Here is a 17,542-nt window from a genome sequence, read left to right on the forward strand (position 1 = left end):
TCCTATCTTTGGCTGGGAAAATGGCTGTGTGTTTTTTGGACTTGGCGGTGATCTAACAATCATATGTTGTGTTTTCTCTGTAAAGCATTATTATTATTTTTTAATCGGACACAATGGGTAGATTAACAAGATATTTATCTTTCATTTGCTGTATTGGACTTGTTAATGTTTGAAAGTTACATATTTCTAAAAATATTTTTGAATTTCCCGCGCTGCTTTTTCAGCGGAATGTTGTCGAGGGTTCCGCTAGCGGAACGTTTGTCCTAGAAAGGTTAATTTACTTAATTGTACCCTCTTTCATATCTCTTCCAAAGATGATCTATTGCCAGCAGCGTCTGAAATGCATACTCCTCATGTCCCCTCTTCTCGCCTCCTTAAAAAAAGGTCAGAAGGGAGGGACCTCTGGCTTTCTCATCCAATGGATTTTGAGAATGAGGAGGCTGCAAGGAGTATGCAATTGAGATTCTCCCTTTGTGTATGTGTGTGAGAGAGAGAGAATAGGACTCCGATGGGCCACACTCTTGCCTCGTTAATGATGCCATTACCGGTTACAGCGCACACTTTAATAAAATACGCTTCTTCTATGCAAAGATTGTTGATCAGTACATTAAAATAAATCCCAAATGGAAGAGAAATAGATTTTCATGGGGATACAGATGACATCAGCCAAAACAACCTCAATAACTCAAAGCATGCACTCTCCTATTGAATATGCATTCATCTGTATTGTGAATAGGCCTAGGCTACATCTTGATTTACCCAGTTTATCAATAGAGATTTACCATTATGTTAGATTGTATAATTGATTCATTAGGCTAATGCATACATCAAAGTGAAAAGTCTGGTATCGTGACAACACTAGTCTCATGTGAGTGAATTTACATGTCCCATGTAACAACTAGTTGAAATCCACTTAATTGTTTTGTGGCACATTATTTTCTTCTGTTGTGTTTCATAGGCCTATAGCCAGCCACGAAGTCACACGCATAGGCCATTTACTGTTCTTTGATTGACGACAGCACAGCTCGTGTTACCTAGTTTATAAAAAGGTGTCGATCTCCTTCATCCCTTTGCTATTTATAAATCATACAGCTTATTCATATGTCCATGTAATCGCATTGGGACAAAATAAAACCAAACGATCTTGTTTGTATTTTCCTAGGATTTGAATCCCATGTCAAGACTTGCCAGTGACTGCTAGAGTGACTCGTCAGTGTAGCCTAGTGATGGATAGTTTGCGAACTAACGTCTCCTTCTGTACAGATATTGTCGATGAACTGAACCGAATCGCATTGAGAGAGCCATTGATTTGGCTCCCTAATAATTTATGAAAACAGATGAAGATGTTGAATCTGGAGGCCTCCCGAGTGGCACAGCGGTCTAAGGCACTGCTGTGCTTGAGGCGTCCCTACAGATCCGGGTTCGATCCTGGGCTGTGTTGCAGCCGGCCATAAACGGGAGGCCCATGAGGCGTTGTACAATTGGCCCAGCGTCGTCCGGGTTAGGGAAGGGTTTGTACGGTGTTTCCTCCGACACATTGGTGCAGCTGGTTTTCGTTTTAAGTGAGCAGTGTGTCAAGAAGCAGTGCGGCTTGGCAGGGTCGTGTTTCGGAGGACGTATGGCTCTCGACCTTCGCCTCTCCCAAGTCCGTACGGGAGTTGCAGTGATGGGATAAGACTAACTACTAGATGGATTTCACGAAACTGGGAAGGGGTAAAAAGTAATACACATTTTTTTAAATCAAAAAGGAAGATGTTGAATCCTCACTGCAAGAACAATAGGTAGTGGCGAGCCGCATTCTGGTCCAAAATATGATAAAAGAACAGATTGAAGGTTATAAATGCAATTGTCATAATACTTTATGGTACTAAATAGTTACTTTGTCTTGATTGTGAACCCTTTGGGATTACCTGGATTTCTGCATAAATTGTTCAAAATGTGATTAGAACTTCCACTAAGTCACAACAATAGACAAGCACAGTGTGCTTAAACTAATAACACACAAATTGTATTTGTCTATATTGAATACATAATTTAAACATTCACAGCGTGGGCTGGGAAAAGTATGTGAAACCCTAGGCTAATGACTTCTCCAAAAGCTAATTGGAGTCAGCTAACCTGGAGTCGAATCAATGAGATGTTGGTTAGAGCTGCCCTGCCCCATAAAAAAAACTCACAAATGTTAAGTTTGCCATTCACAAGAAGCATTGACTGATGTGAACCATGTCTCGAACAAGAGATCTCAGAAGACCTAAGATTAAGAATTGTTGACTTGCATAAAGCTGGCACGGGTTACAAAAGTATCTCTAAAAGCCTTGATGTTCATCAGTCCACAGTAAGACAAAATGTATATAAATTGAGAAAGTTCAGCACTGTCGCTACTCTCCCTAGGAGTAGCCGTTCTGCAAAGATGACTGCAAGAGCACAGCGCAGGAAGGCTCAATGAGGTTAAAAAGAATCCTAGTGTCAGCTAAAGACTTACAGAAATCTCTGGAACATGCTAACATCTCTGTTGACGAGTCTACAATATGTAAAACACTAAACAAGAATGATGTTCATGGGAGAACACCACAGAAGCCACTAATGTCCAAAAAATAATAATAACATTGCTGCATGTCTGAAGTACGCAAAAGAGCACCTGGATATTCCACAGTGCTACTGGCAAAATATTCTGTGGACAGATGAAACTACAGAGAAGTGTTGGAAGGAACACACACTATGTGTGTGGAGAAAAAAAGGCTCAGCAGACCAACATTAAAACCTCATCCCAACTGTAAAGTATGGTGGAGGGAGCATCATGATTTGGCCTGGTTTGCTGCCTCAGGGCCTGGACAGCTTGCCATCAGACAGAAAAAATAATTCCCATGTTTATCAAGACATTTTGAAGGAGAATGTAAGGTTGTCTGTCTACCAATTGAAGCTCAACTGAAGTTGGGTGATGTAACAGGATGACCCAAAATGCATAAGTAAATCAACAACAAAATGGCTTCAACATAAGAGTCTTGACCTCAACCCAATTGAGATGCTGTGGCATGACCTCGAGAGTGGTTCACACCATACATTTCAAGAATATGGCTGAAACTAAACAGTTTTGTAAAGAGGAATGGTCCAAAATTCCTCCTGACCGTTGTGCAGGTCTGATCAGCAACTACAGAAAACATTTGGTTGAGGTTATTGCTGCAAAAGGAGGGTCAACCAGTTATTAAATCCAAGGGTTCACATACTTTTCCCACCTTACACTGTGAATGTTTACACAGTGTGTTCAATGAAGAGATATATAATTGTGTGTCTTTTATTAGATTAAGCAGACTTTTTGTCTATTGTTGTGACTTAGTTGAGAAGAATAGATCAAATTATGACCAATTTATGCAGAAATCCAAGTAATTCCAAAGGGTTCACATACTTATTCTTGCCACTGTATATTGATAGGCCTACTGATTTGACTAAATTGTCGACAATGGAGTAGTCAACTGCTGCTTTCTGTGTAGCAAAGCACATGTTTAACACCTGCTGAAGTTTTCAATCATACATGTATGTCTATTCGGGGCGTCTGATTTTGTATAAAAATGGGGGTGCACAATCTGGCAAGGGTCTAGGGGTACTCCCCCTGAAAATGTTTGAAAGAGTAGAAAAGATTTAGTCGTTATAAATTCAAATTGAAAGGGTAATCTAGTTGGAAAAATGTGTCTAATCTATCACCTTCCCTCAAAGTCCCACCCACAGTGATTGATCAACAAGTCTGACTCTGAAACCCTACCAACTCTGACTCAAACATCCTGCCCCATTTTTCCCGCAAAAGTAAAAATTGCCCCAAAAATGTCACTTAACAGAATGCTAACAAGTACTAAGGCATTCTCATTGTGGAGGCTAGGTAAATGCTAATGAGCACATGTAAACATTTACTGTTAGGACAGACAACCCAGCTCATAAAGTTATGCAAGTATCTCAAACACACAGTTTGCAGCACACACTCAAAACAAACATTAAGCAGCAGGGATCTTAATCCAGGAGGGGATTGTCTTTGCTGCTTTACCAATAAGCTTAAACTGGCATGCTAACAGAAACCAGATGGAGAGAATTTATTTGGTACATCTTAGATAGCTAACTTAATAGTTATAATCTATATAGCTGATAAACAGTAGTGAATTTCATACAAGTGTAAATTTATCACCTCACTTAAGTTCTGCTGCAGGAGTGACTTACCTCACAAAGCTCCCATTTTGCTTGTTTGTAAACAAACACGTGACTGGCTCAAATTGCTGTTTTGGGAAACCATCCCATGTCTATTTCCAAATACCCTGGTATATACGGTATACCGCCCAAGCCCCATTTTTCAGAAATTTTAATTGCAAAGTCATGTCTTTCTTGTCAATATCACAACACATTTTACCAATCTGTGAGGTAAAGTTGTTAAAATATTCAATAATTTAGCAGTGTATTTCAGATGGAATCAAAGCATTGGAATGTACCAGAGCTCGTTCTCCTCCTCCTCCTCCTCCCCCCAGTGAATACACTAGCACTCGAGAGAAAGAGTTCCGTACATCTTAATAGAAACATTCCACAGCACTTACACAATCACTCAGACCCGACGCATTGCTCTGTAGTAATGGATCTGGAGGATGCGTCTAAATATTTCCTTTCCAGGGGGAGGAAAGGATCAGGTCATTGCGAAGAAGATGGCTCCATGGAAAATGCCATAAATCACTACGGTAAGGTTTGACTGGTGAGAGGGGCCTTAACTTCTATGCATCATTGTTGCCTGCCGTGTCAGCTTTTTGCCATGCTGAGGAAGCAATGAATCTAGAACTATTTGTTGAGAGAGAGCGAGAGCTAAAATAGTGGCACAACAACCGATTACATCCAGAGATAGAAACACTGAGCAAGGCAAAGGGAAAATGCATGGGGTGTGCTTACAACAACATTGTCAGGGACATAACATCTTGTTTTCAGTGTCTAGCTTTGTATTGCGCCACCGATATCCTATTTTGTAAATGCCCTTTGATATTCTTCTGTGTTGTTTTGCAACTATTGAGTGACATGCATGGGTGGTTAGAGCAATACGGCCCATCACTCGTTCTTGGTCATCAAGCAAGACAATGTCAACATCTTCCTCAAATCAGAAATGTGCGAGTCTGCCAAAAATATCTTCCATTGGAAAATAGTGTGTTGGGTTTAGTGGAAAATCTGAGGTCTTGGCGAATTCAAGTCAATTTCACATGAAATCTCTCTACATAATCCTCTTACACAGCTGGTTATTTGCACAGGCGAGCCAGTGGAACTGGCATGATCAAAGATGGGCTTACATCCATAGAAATAGAATGAATAGAGTGGGCGTCCCCATTCAAGTCAATGATAGCATAATGGTTGGACTGGTGGCCATTGTGAGCAGAGCCATATAAATAGAGTTAGGCCAGGTTTTAGAACAGCCGCCATGTTAGAACCAATATAAAACTTTATTCTTGAAATGTTGGTGATGTAACAATACGAGAGTGCGTCTGACAGTTCGCTAAGAAATGACCCGCTGTAAACAAGCAAAACAGAGCAGCGAAATTAACATACATTTGTATTGATTAGCATTCGGGATAATGCATATCCAAGTCTTTACTGTGTTGTAGTGTCAACAAATTGCATATCTGGGTCTTTCTATAAATAAATAAAAAAAATGGGGCCAACGTGTTGACATTGGGATCAAAATTTCTAAAATAGGTTGAAACAAAAAAAATGATATTTTCCATGCAGTACCACGTGTATTTCGAGGAATAAAATGTACTATATGCAAACTGACCCATAACTCCACCTATACACATAATTAATAGTCCTGAGCCTGAATACATAAAACATTAAAAACACTTTCCTAATATTGAGTTGCACAATCCATGTCTACATTTTCTCAAGGCTTAAAAATCTTTATTAAACCCGTCCCTTCATCTACACTGATTGAAGTGGATTTAACAAGTGATATTAATAAGGGATTCACCTGGTCAATCTATGTCATGGAAAGAGCGTGTTCATACATGAGCAAGTCAAATTCAAGGACATTTTCAAGCACTTATTTGTAATTTTCAGGGACCTCATGTTATACAATTGTATAATTTATATAAATTTTATATAAGGCCTCCTCCATCCCCACAAAAAGCATGAAAAAAAGTGTAAAAGAAAAAGTAGGCCATTACCACTAAGAATAAATAATGTTTTAGACCTTGAAAATGCATTGATAATCTAATTATTATTACGGTCTAAAATGTGACAATAATATGGACATTGGCTACAGAAAGATCGCCATGCCTGCATCCAATGTGGCCAACGCAGGCACACATAATAAATTCATGAATAGCGGTAGAATTAATCTCGCCATCACTGTTTTTATCATGTGAAAGTTACCAAAAACCAGGTTCCTTTTTTAATGGAAGGATTTGTACGGAAAGCCAAGTTGAAGCCAACAGATGTTGTTGTCCTCATAACAACCACACGTGATTTAACCGCAACAGAGTAGCGCAACACCCTCCAATTAAAGCGGCGAGAAACAAACTAAAGCGGCCACATCTCACACCAAAACGGTTTAAATTGTTTTTAAATCATGGAGCAAGATAACGTCTAAATTGGCTACAATAATTACAAGGACTTTCAAGCACCAAATTGAAGAAATGTCTGATTATAAAAAGGTAGGCCCATTCCAGTAAACTACTTCAAGCCCTGTATTGCAGGTCTAACATGGAAAACAAAATGTAATGTTATTTCATTACCAGATCATGTTGTGAATAAGCCCACTAGGCTATGTAATCAGTATATCCAGAATAATTAATAGGAATAGCGTTGAGTGTTGCTCAATAGTCTATTTTACACAATTGCGCATTGTCCAATCCGAGATACAAAAACATGAAATCATTACCTTGATATTTTCTCTGTTAAATCTAATGACACCCTGCTGCAAATCAAGCAGAAAACAGATTATCAACAATTGGCTAGGGTTATTAGATCCAACGTGGATCCAGCCACAAACCGCCTTCACCGGCATAATGAACGAGACACCAATATATTCTGGACATTCCTCAACGAACACCTTTTTTTCAGCACTTGAATTGTTGTTGCATCACATGCGCTATCACAACAGCTGTTCATCACTTGACAGTAATTCAGAAAATTGCTTCCTAGATCTGATGACGATGTGTGAAAATATCACAACGTAACTAATCAGCTGGACACCAGCTACGCATCCAACAAGTATTATGCATAAGTATTGAAGTACCAATTTATTGTTAGTATCAATATAGGTTTTAAATATCAAGGTGACTCTTTCGGTTAGAAGCATTCGATTTTGCAATCCCATTTATTTTTGGGGGTTTGTGTGCCCATGAAAACTGTTTTCACCGTGTAACATATGACAGGAAACGTTAATTACACTGCATTTGAGAGCTCGATACAAAGAAAAAAAATAACTGTCCTACAGCTAGATCCAGGATTCTTAAAGGGTTCAAGCTCAATGTCTAATTTAACTGATTAATGCTTAATATATGATTAATGATAACTTACACTCCCAATAAATGCATGGACAGAAAAGTAATGTTTTGTCACACGATTTTGGACAAATCAGTCAAGACACCAACCATGATAAAGGATTCAAAATAGGTTTTAAATCAACTCGTACATTTGACTGAATATAAATCACCCATATACAGTATAGGTAGGCCTACGGCACATATCCCCACAACATACTGCTGCTGTGTCATGTTGGCCACATGATAAGCATGAGGGGTAAGGGAAAATATATAGTACGCATGGAAACCATCCTAATTATCTAATGTAAACGTGCATTATGCACCACTTTCACCTACAATAGCAATTAGCCTAATGTAAGCCCTGCCTATGTCTTCAAAATCTAAGTGGAAGTTGAAATAATTATAGAAATCTTTCAATTGTAATAGGTAGGGCCCTAAGGAGTTCATTTTCAGAGACAAAACGGGCTGAATCACTGAGTCAGCCAGGTGTCGGGAACATATCCTCTTTGTTCAACACCATCAGGACAAGACATCTTGTCTCGTGGAACATGAAAGCAGGAATAGTGATACAAATTAGAAATACAATTTAAATAGATAGTTACATATTGGGATATTATTTGACGATATAGCGTATCTTTTTGACAATATCGCAATATTATTTTTGAGCTAGTTGACTGTAACTGCACCAAAACTCAGTATTTCCCCTTCCTTTTCCCTTTTTTTTCTTTTTACATTTCGAGCCAATCCATTGTCGTCACTTTCATTACCATGACTGATCAAAGCCATGAGAAAGCAAGTTCACTTGTCCCTCGGGAGAAGACATATGGTGAGCAATATGTTTGGAATATCGAAAGACAATAAAATCACATTCATGAATTGCAATACATACCATATTGTATTTGTTATTCAAAATAACAAAATGTCTATAGTTTTCCTCCCCAATTGTTTGTTGTGCATGTTTGCAAGACCAGCACTCAGGCCTTGGAAATGGAACTGGCAGCCAGGTCATAACCGTAACCCAATGAAACTGAGGAGTCAGATTAACAAATGCAATTTTCTCCATTTGTATGGTAAAAAAATATACAACATGAATGTACAAGTATCGTGATACTACGATACAGTAGTATCAGGTCCCTCGCAATTCCCATCCCTAAGCAGGAAGTAAACAAAAAAGTTGATGGGGAAGAGTACTTCCATATTGAGTCAGTGTGGAGGTATTGGTTCTATTCGAATAAAAATTAATGAGAGAGAGAGAGAACAGATGATTCTTTTGTTTAGGCTACATGTGGCTATGGCTATCATCTAGAGCAGTGGTCAGCAACCGGTCGATCGCGATATTCAAGGCATTCCTAGTCGTTTACCAAACATTTCTGTAGAAATGCCAATGATAAAGGCATTAAAGGCCTGCGCTGTTGGCAGTAGGTGCACTTGATTCAAAAGCCCTGCACATCGGGTAGGCAGTGTTACCATTTTGAATAATTTAATTTGTCTGAAAAGAAGATGAGAAAAAAAAGCCTACCCGGCAGACCGGGAGATCTGTGGCTAAATTGAATGGCCCACGCAGTAGGCAGAATCAGATAGCTCAAATCACTGTGCCTACAGCTTCCACGACCCCGGCCACAGCAACGTTTGATACCAGCCTACATAAGATTTCATAATTTTTAAAACCATGACCAGGGTGACTCAAAGAATACAGCAAAGAGCTACTGTTTTTATGAGTGAGTTCATATCTAAGTTTTTATTCAGCACTGTCACTGTTTTTATTCGACACTATTACAAAACATGCCTCTCCCTACTTCCACTCGCGCTGCAATGAATGAGTAGTCAAGTGTATCGACAGCCCTGCGTTTTCATAAGGAAGATGGTGTTCCCTCTCTCTGGTCAGCCTCACCGGAAGAAAGGAAGGAAAGAGCAGGGACCATGAGAGTAGGACCCTCCGCTGCTCTCTCCCTCTCTCCGCTGAGACTTGTTCCGTGTTCAAAACAACTGGGAACTAGGAAATATCTGACTTCAGTGCATTCAAGACAACTGGGAACTCCAAAAATAAAAAATAAAAGAGAACCGGTCATCCATCTCGGAAACTCTGGCATCTTTCTAGAGCTCCGACTTTCTGACCTGAAAAGCACTGACGTCATGATTTGACCTCTTTCACTTTACCTCAAGTCATTTTCTATTAAAAAGGTATCTTTACTTTTACTAAAGAATGACAATTGGGCACTTTTTCCACCACTGCCAAAATACAAGTGGCCTACTTCCTTATAGCAAGGCTTGGTTGGTCAAATCTGATTATACAATCAAATCACCCTCATACACATTATCTTACCAAACCTTGCATTGGTAACCAGTATGAACATGCCAGGAAAGGAAATGCTACAGCCTACACTTTGCCTACAAGACTTCAACAAAACCATGGTCAGTCTCAAACCAAAAGCACAATCAATCTTACCAATAAGCCTAGTAAAAAAACAAATAATTCAACATAGGCCAAATTTGAATTGGCTGTTCTACAGGACTGCAATCAGAGGGAGCCGAGGACCATTGTGTGTAATATGCTCACTCACGTCTACTGCTGTACATTGCTATGAAATTCTAAACTAACTGTAAGAGGTTGGTACTGTTACCAAGAAGCTTAAACTTGCAGGCTAACAGAAACCCGATGGAGAGAATTCTATTTGGCAAATCTTAGATAGCTAACTTAATAGTTATAATCTATATAGCTGACAAACAGTAGTGAATTTCATACAAGTGTAAATTGATCACCTCACTTAAGTTCTGCTGCAGGAGTGACTTACCTCACAAAGCTCCCATTTTGCTCGTTGTGCTTTTTTGTAAACAAACACGTGACTGGCTCAAATCGCTGTTTTGGGAAACCATCCCATGTCTTTTTCCAAATACCCTGGTATATACGGTATACAGCCCAAGCCCCATTTTTCAGAAATGTTAATTGCAAAGTCACGTCTTTCTAGTCAATATCACAACACATTTTACCAATCTGTGAGGTAAAGTTGTTAAAGTATTCAATAATTTAGCAGTGTATTTCAGATGGAATCAAAGCATTAGAATGTACCAGAGGCCACCAAAATAGAGCTCATTCAGGAACCCCCCCCCCCCCCCCCAGGATGTCAAATCAACAGGATCACCTTTGGGCATTTCTAATAACCAGAGGTGTTAGTTTGGCCTGGGTAAGTGTGTGTGCTGGTGCTGAATAGTCAGCCTGATAATCCAGTGAAGATGAGCCTGCCTACCAAGAGCCTACAATCCCCTGAATCAACCTTATCTTGTTAGCTAGATTCATCACCTGCTAATTATCTAAACTCACTAACCACAAAAGCTACACAAAGCAGTCATTAAAAAAAAAAAAAAAAAGGTTTTACTTGGCATTGACAAAGCATATGGTGACTCACAGGTAAGGCTTGTAATAGCCTACTTATCCAGGGTAAATACAAAATCATAGATGTTTACATATTAAATAGAAATTCACAGCTTCATGGTTTTATAAAATGTTCACCTCCCATTTTAAAATCCCAGAGTCATTGTAGGGTTCCGGTCTAGCTAGCTAATCATTCTAGAATGAGAATGTCATTGGATAGCTCCATTTTTACCACTAAGGTTACCATATCAGATAAATCCGTCGTGAGATTAGCCTCACTGGCTTGCATTAAAATACATGATCAAAACCAGCAGATTGAAGAGCCTGGGATTCTAGCTAATCGTATTAGTAAAGGTGAAAGCTAATGAAAATGCCAAGATATCGAGTACAGGTCAAGACATCTGTCCTAAAAACGAACTGAAGGTATTTGGCACATGAAGTGATGAACATGCATTTAATCTCGTAATTTACAGTTCTTTGTCCTCTTATTTCCTTCCGCATTATACTGATTGTCAATAAAGAGGAATCGTGCCTTTATCTGTGTCACGCCTATGGAACGACTGCATTATCCAATATGTTAGCCAGCATGAAACATTGTCAGATAGCAATTCATTGGGTTGTTGGTCGCCTACTAACTAGTAGGGTTACCTAGTTAACACAGAAAGTACACGGTAGATTTGACATTCCAGTTTAGGAAAACAAAACAATAGTAAATGTCAGATTGTGATATTCCAGTCTGTAAAACTAACAACCTATCTAGTTTGCTATAACAAAATATAGCTAACTAGCCAAAGCCATTCCATTAGTAAATTGTGAGCTTGCCAACACTTTTGTAAGGAAATCCACCTGTGAAGAGTGCAAGTTAACGAGAACACACACACACACACACCAACCGCTAGTTTGCTAGCTAGCTAACGCGTTACAGCAAAGTGGTTATGGTAGAACAAGTGTCGTTAACTGACTTCACTTACCGTAAAATGATGTCGAATTAGTTATATAGTCCGGAAATTGCTTAAAAACCACGAAACTTTTAAACTGTATAAATTCGCTGGCCGACTACGTTTTCTCCTTCAAGCATCCACTCAAAGTACACTTAGCGTTAGCTAGCTAGATAACTGGCTAGCTATCCAGTTAGCAAACGCATTCTTTCGCGAGAGACCAATCCCCTCGAAAGTTGTTTAGCATTCCGAGTTTGCGTCTCGCTGAAAAACAGTGTCCAGTGTGTCAGACAATAAACAAAAAGTAATGACTAAAATAAAACGGGGGACACACAAGTATTCGATTTGATAAGATATATGGGTTAAAAAATATAAAAAGGAACATTAAAATGAATCCAAAATGTCCACAACAGCCAATGAAATTGCTACAAGCAACAACAAAAAAATCCACCACCACGAAAGAAGAATCCTTTGCTTTGAAGAACGCCGCGACGAAATGTTTTCAATCCTAATCTCCCGTTCTTTTTGCCATTCAAAAAATTATACATACATCTTGTTTGTAGCAAAAACACGCTACAATTCACGACGAAACAGAGTTGGCCACAGACTGTCAAACCAACACCAGTGTATGCTGCTGTATCGTTGGCCCAGTCAGTAAATCCAGTGGTGGCAACGACAACCCTGCATCTGATGGGCATGTTGATGTAACCAATGAAATTGGTGTATGAGTCGTTTGTAAATTATGTTCACCAATACGCTTTGTGGCGAGGTAGCTAGGACATATTTTACAGTATATTTTTCGCTGTTGTGATACTTACTGCTCACAATTACTTGGAAGGTTATTTTATATGTTTTTTTACAACAGAAAACAATGTACATTTGTTGTTGTGTTAACAAGACTCGCATTAGGTCCATTGAGGGATATGCACATGTCAAAGGGGTACAGTCACTCAAACAGAGTAAAGTGATGATAGTGATGGAATGTGTCACTGATGCATAATAACAATCGAGTTATTTTCCCTCCCTTCTTTGATGTAATAACCGCTGATACCATTTGAATAGATTAAAGTAATTATCCAATGATCCCCTGTGAAGATACATTGGGAAATAAGCGTTGTTTTGGCATTACATAAATAATTACTCCCAAATACAACAGAGAGACTGAAGAACATCAATGTAGCTACAAGTGCAATAGCATATACTGCATTTGAACGAATATGAACTGCATTTGAAAGAATATGTTTTAGACATCACCTTGTGAGCAAATTCGATTTCAAATGGTGATTTTTCTATGATGTTCCAGCCTTTAGCCAGAGAGTGGTTCCTCAGACCAGGATTGTATCTACCCCTGGACTGAAAAGCATGCCCAACTGAGAATATCCATTGAAGTGCTTTTTAGTTAAGGCTTAATCTTGGTCCTGACCCTGGAAACTGTCCATAATGTACAATGGTCAGTGTAATGCGATGATGTATGATGTTTTGTCTCCCCCTTGTGGACACATACACACACACAAAACAGTATTTGTATTAATTAAGGATCCCCATTAGCTGCTGCCAATCTTCCTGGGGTCCAAACACATTAAGGCACATAACAAAAATAACAAATAACAGTACATCATATAATGTCATTAAACCACTACATATCCTTACACCACTCCCTGTATACCAAGACTGCGTGGCATCACACAGTTCCCACTTCATCATCATCAAGTTCGCTGACCCCTTACAAAAAAGATTGCAGTTTTGAAACTGTAGTAAAAGTGCTGTAACTGCAGTTTACTGAGGTATTTTGGATGCAGTAATTGCAGAATACTGCACCCTAAGTGCAGATACACTGCAAAATTACAGCAGAATTTTTATTTTATTTTGGACGCAGTATTTTCAGCTCTACTGCACACTAACTGCCATTATACTGCTCTGACTGCAATCTTTTTTCATAAGGGACAACACGATTACCAACAACGACGAGAGAGCCTAGGCACTCTGACGGCATGGTGCCAGGTAAACAACCTCTCCCTCAACGTCAGCAAAACAAAGGAGCTGATTGTGGACATCAGGATGATCCAGGCTGGGCATGCTCCCATCCTCATCAACGAGACTGCCGGTGGAGACGGTCAAAAACTTCAAGTTCCTTGGCATACACATCTCAGAGGAGCGGAAATGGTCAAACCACACAGACACTGAAGAAACTGCCTGTCGTCGAGGGCCCTCACAGTGTTCTACAGGAGCATCATTGAGAGCATACTGTCGGGCTGCATCACAGCCTGGTACAGCAACTCCACCACCGCTGACCGCAAGGCTCTTCTGTTGGTACGTTCAGCCAAATGAACCATTGGATGCACACTGGCTGCCCTCCAGGACACCTACAACACCAGGTGCCGCAGGATGGCCAAGAAGATCATCAAGGACATCAGACACCTGAGCCACGGACTGTTCTCCTCACTTCCATCACTCAGATGTGGGCAGTATAGAAGCATCATGGCAAAAACTGTCAGAGTGGCCAGTAGCTTCTACCCCCAGACCATCAGGCTGCTGAATAGCCACTAGGCATCTAGATAGCTGCTCTCCCTGTCCCCCTCCTGCCCCCCGGACTTCCTAATAATCAATCTACAACACAAAATGTATGTCTCTTCACATTCCGCGTTATTCCATAAGGTGTATTAATCTGTTTGTAAGAAGGGTTATTATGATTAAAGTACTTTTCACTGAAAATATAACACACGTATTGTCATTTTGAGATACCTTTTCATATTAACCAAGTAAAAATAACCATACTTTTGCAGTTGCCTTTTCTGTTCCAAGCTTTGTCAGTATGTAAGACTGAAAATATAACATCAAATACCAAGGTAGCACAGCATTTCTCACACAAAAACAAGCCGTTTCCAGTGAGTGAAAACTCCCCCACCTTACTATTATAGTGCTCAAACAATTAACACAATATGGCAACTCCAATACAATAACAACAGGTACATCAACTGTATAAAAAGAAAAACATATTGTCATCTGGAGTGAGAGCGAGAGGGGGGGAGAAGTCAGTGATGACCATTCATTGTTCCCTCAGCTTTGGCCAATCCCTTGCAGTGAAAGAACGCATCCTGGCAAGGTTCACGACCCAGGCATGTCCCTTCCATTCACAGAGCCACCAGCCTCCAGAATCACCCTCTTGAACTCCTTCACCACCTGATGATACGATGGGCATACAGAACATGTCAGTCAAAAGAAACTTAAGGCTTAAATTCAAGTTATTCTTCTCTACATAGAGTGTGTGGGTACATAAGAGTAAAAATGGCATTTTTCCTATTTTGTTGCCTTACAACCTGGAACTAAAATTCATTTTTGGGGGGTTTGTATCATTTGATTTACACAATATGCCTACCACTTTGAAGATGCAATATTTATTGTGAAACAAACAAGAAAAATAAACTGAAAACTTGAGCGTGCGTAACTATTCTCCCCCCCAAAGTCAATACTTTGTAGAGCCACGTTTGCAGCAATTACAGCTGCAAGTCTCTTGAGGTATGTCTCTATAAGCTTGGCACATCTAGCCACTGGGATTTTTTACCCATTCTTCAAGGCAAAATTGCTCCAGCTCCTTCAAGTTGGATGGGTTCCGCTGGTGTACAGCAATCTTTAAGTCATAGCACAGATTCTCAATTGGATTGAGGTCTGGGCTTTGACTAGGCCATTCCAAGATATTTAAATGTTTCCCCTTAAACCACTCGGGTGTTGCTTTAGCAGTATGCTTAGGGTAATTGTCCTGCTGGAAGGTGAACCTCCCAGTCTCAAATCTCTGGAAGACTGAAACAGGTTCCCTCAAGAATGTCCCTGCATTTAGCGCCATCCATCATTCCTTCAATTCTGATCAGTTTTCCAGTCCCTGCCGATGAAAAACATCCCCACAGCATTATGCTGCCACCACCATGCTTCACTGTGGGGATGGTGTTCTCGGGGTGATGAGAGGTGTTGGGGTTGCACCAGACATAGCGTTTTCCTTGATGGGCAAAAAGCTACATTTTAGTCTCAGGTACCAGAGTACCTTCTTCCATATGTTTGGGGTGTCTCCCACATGCCTTTTGGCTAACACCAAACGTGTTTTCTTATTTTTTTCTTTAAGCAATGGCTTTTTTTCTGGTCACCCTTCCGTACAGCCCAGCTGTGTGGAGTGTACGGATTAACGTGGTCCTATGGACAGATACTCCAATCTCCGCTGTCGAGCTTTGCAGCTCCTCAGGGTTATCTTTGGTCTCTTTGTTGCCTCTCTGATTAATGCCCTCCTTGCCTGGTCCGTGAGTTTTGGTGGGCGGCCCTCTCGGCAGGTTTGTTGTGGTGCCATATTCTTTGCATTTTTTAATAATGGATTTAATGGTTCTCCGTGGGATGTTCAAAGTTTCAGATATTTTTTTATAAACCAACGCTGATCTGTACTTCTCCACAACTTTGTCCTTGACCTGTTTGGAGAGCTCCTTGTTCTTCATGGTGCCGCTTGCTTGGTGGTGCCTCTTGCTTAGTGATGTTGCAGACTCTGGGGCCTTTCAGGACAGGTGTATATATACTGAAATCATGTGACAGATCATGTGATACTTAAATAAAGTCCACCTGTGCGCAATCTAACTAATTATGTGACTTCTGAAGGTAATTGGTTGCACCAGATCTTATTTAGGGCCTTCATAGCAAAGGGGGTGAATACATATACACCCACCACTTTTCAGTTAAACATTTTGTAGAATGCTTTGAAACAAGTAATATTTTTCATTTCACTTCACCAATTTGGACTATTTTGTGTATGTCCATTACATGAAATCTAAATAACAATTAATTTAAATTACAGGCTGTAATGAAACAAAATAGGAAAAACGACAAGGGGGTGAATACTTTTGCAAGGCACTGTAATATTACACACGCGGTAGCATTCAAAGATGCTTGCCAATCAAAGGGAACTTGCAGGCTTAAATTCTCTTTCTTCTTAAAACTATAGATGCATAAAAAAAGGAATATGGTAACTCAAGATGAATGGTGAGTGGAGTGGATTGACTGTGCCATACCTTAGGGTTCATTATTCCTCTCTATTTTAAAACGACTGACGAAGATGCCCATGGAGTAGACCTCGCTCCACAGGTAGCCATAGTACATCCGGTTTGGAGCGAGCGGTCGCATTTGCATTCGCTCTGCAGGTAGTATAACTTTTCATTACACTTCATTACATTTCATTATAGTACAACGGTTTAATTTGTCTAACCTTAGCAATTTCTTCTTAGCTAGCTACTTAGCCGTCTGTGTATAAAAGATAATTGCGTAATTATCGTATTTCGTCGCCTATCGTAGTCCACACTGCTATCTGCCCAGCAGCTAGCAAACGTCCACCGTCTACCGAATAGTAGTATAACTTTTCATCACATTTCATTATAGTACAACGGTCTGATTTTCATTTTCATTACAGTACAACGGTTTGATTTGTTTGATCTTAGCTAGCTACATAGCCGTCTTTGCATCAAACATAATTGTGTAGTTATTGAGGTTCGCCAGCCAGCTATTTTCGCCCTAACGTAACGCAACGTAGCCAACACTGCTAGCTAGCCAGCTTGCCACCGAATAGCAGCATTGTAGAAACGAGTGCATTACAACGGAACGACTTGATCAGTGTAGTGTTGGCTGACTACACAGTTGTCTTTGCTATCTTTGATTTGTAGTTGTTCGATCTTAGCTAGCTACTTAGCTGGCTACATAGCCGTCTTTGTATC

General features: G+C 40.0%; 1 protein-coding gene and 1 long non-coding RNA gene across 6 annotated transcripts in view; both read right to left on the reverse strand.

Moving 5' to 3' along the window:
• Window positions 1-12,480, reverse strand: part of LOC129863836 (erbin-like) — a 131,179-nt gene extending 118,699 nt beyond the window's left edge. For 4 of the 5 annotated variants that reach the window (XM_055936149.1, XM_055936147.1, XM_055936148.1 and 1 more), the window contains exon 1: window positions 11,838-12,479. The gene's annotated coding sequence lies outside the window, so the exon portion shown is untranslated. Of the gene's footprint in view, window positions 1-11,837 lie in introns of all 5 variants that reach the window. The other variant, XM_055936146.1, reaches the window with a different exon arrangement.
• Window positions 12,481-14,440: 1,960 nt separating this feature from the next.
• On the reverse strand, window positions 14,441-16,929 carry LOC129863839 (uncharacterized). Its single transcript, XR_008761024.1, has 2 exons — window positions 16,847-16,929; window positions 14,441-14,984 (listed from the first exon to the last, which is right to left on the reverse strand). It is a non-coding gene; the product is annotated as an uncharacterized LOC129863839 (long non-coding RNA).
• Window positions 16,930-17,542: the final 613 nt, after the last annotated feature.

Source organism: Salvelinus fontinalis, chromosome 10, assembly GCF_029448725.1.
Source record: "Salvelinus fontinalis isolate EN_2023a chromosome 10, ASM2944872v1, whole genome shotgun sequence".
NCBI lineage: Eukaryota > Metazoa > Chordata > Actinopteri > Salmoniformes > Salmonidae > Salvelinus > Salvelinus fontinalis.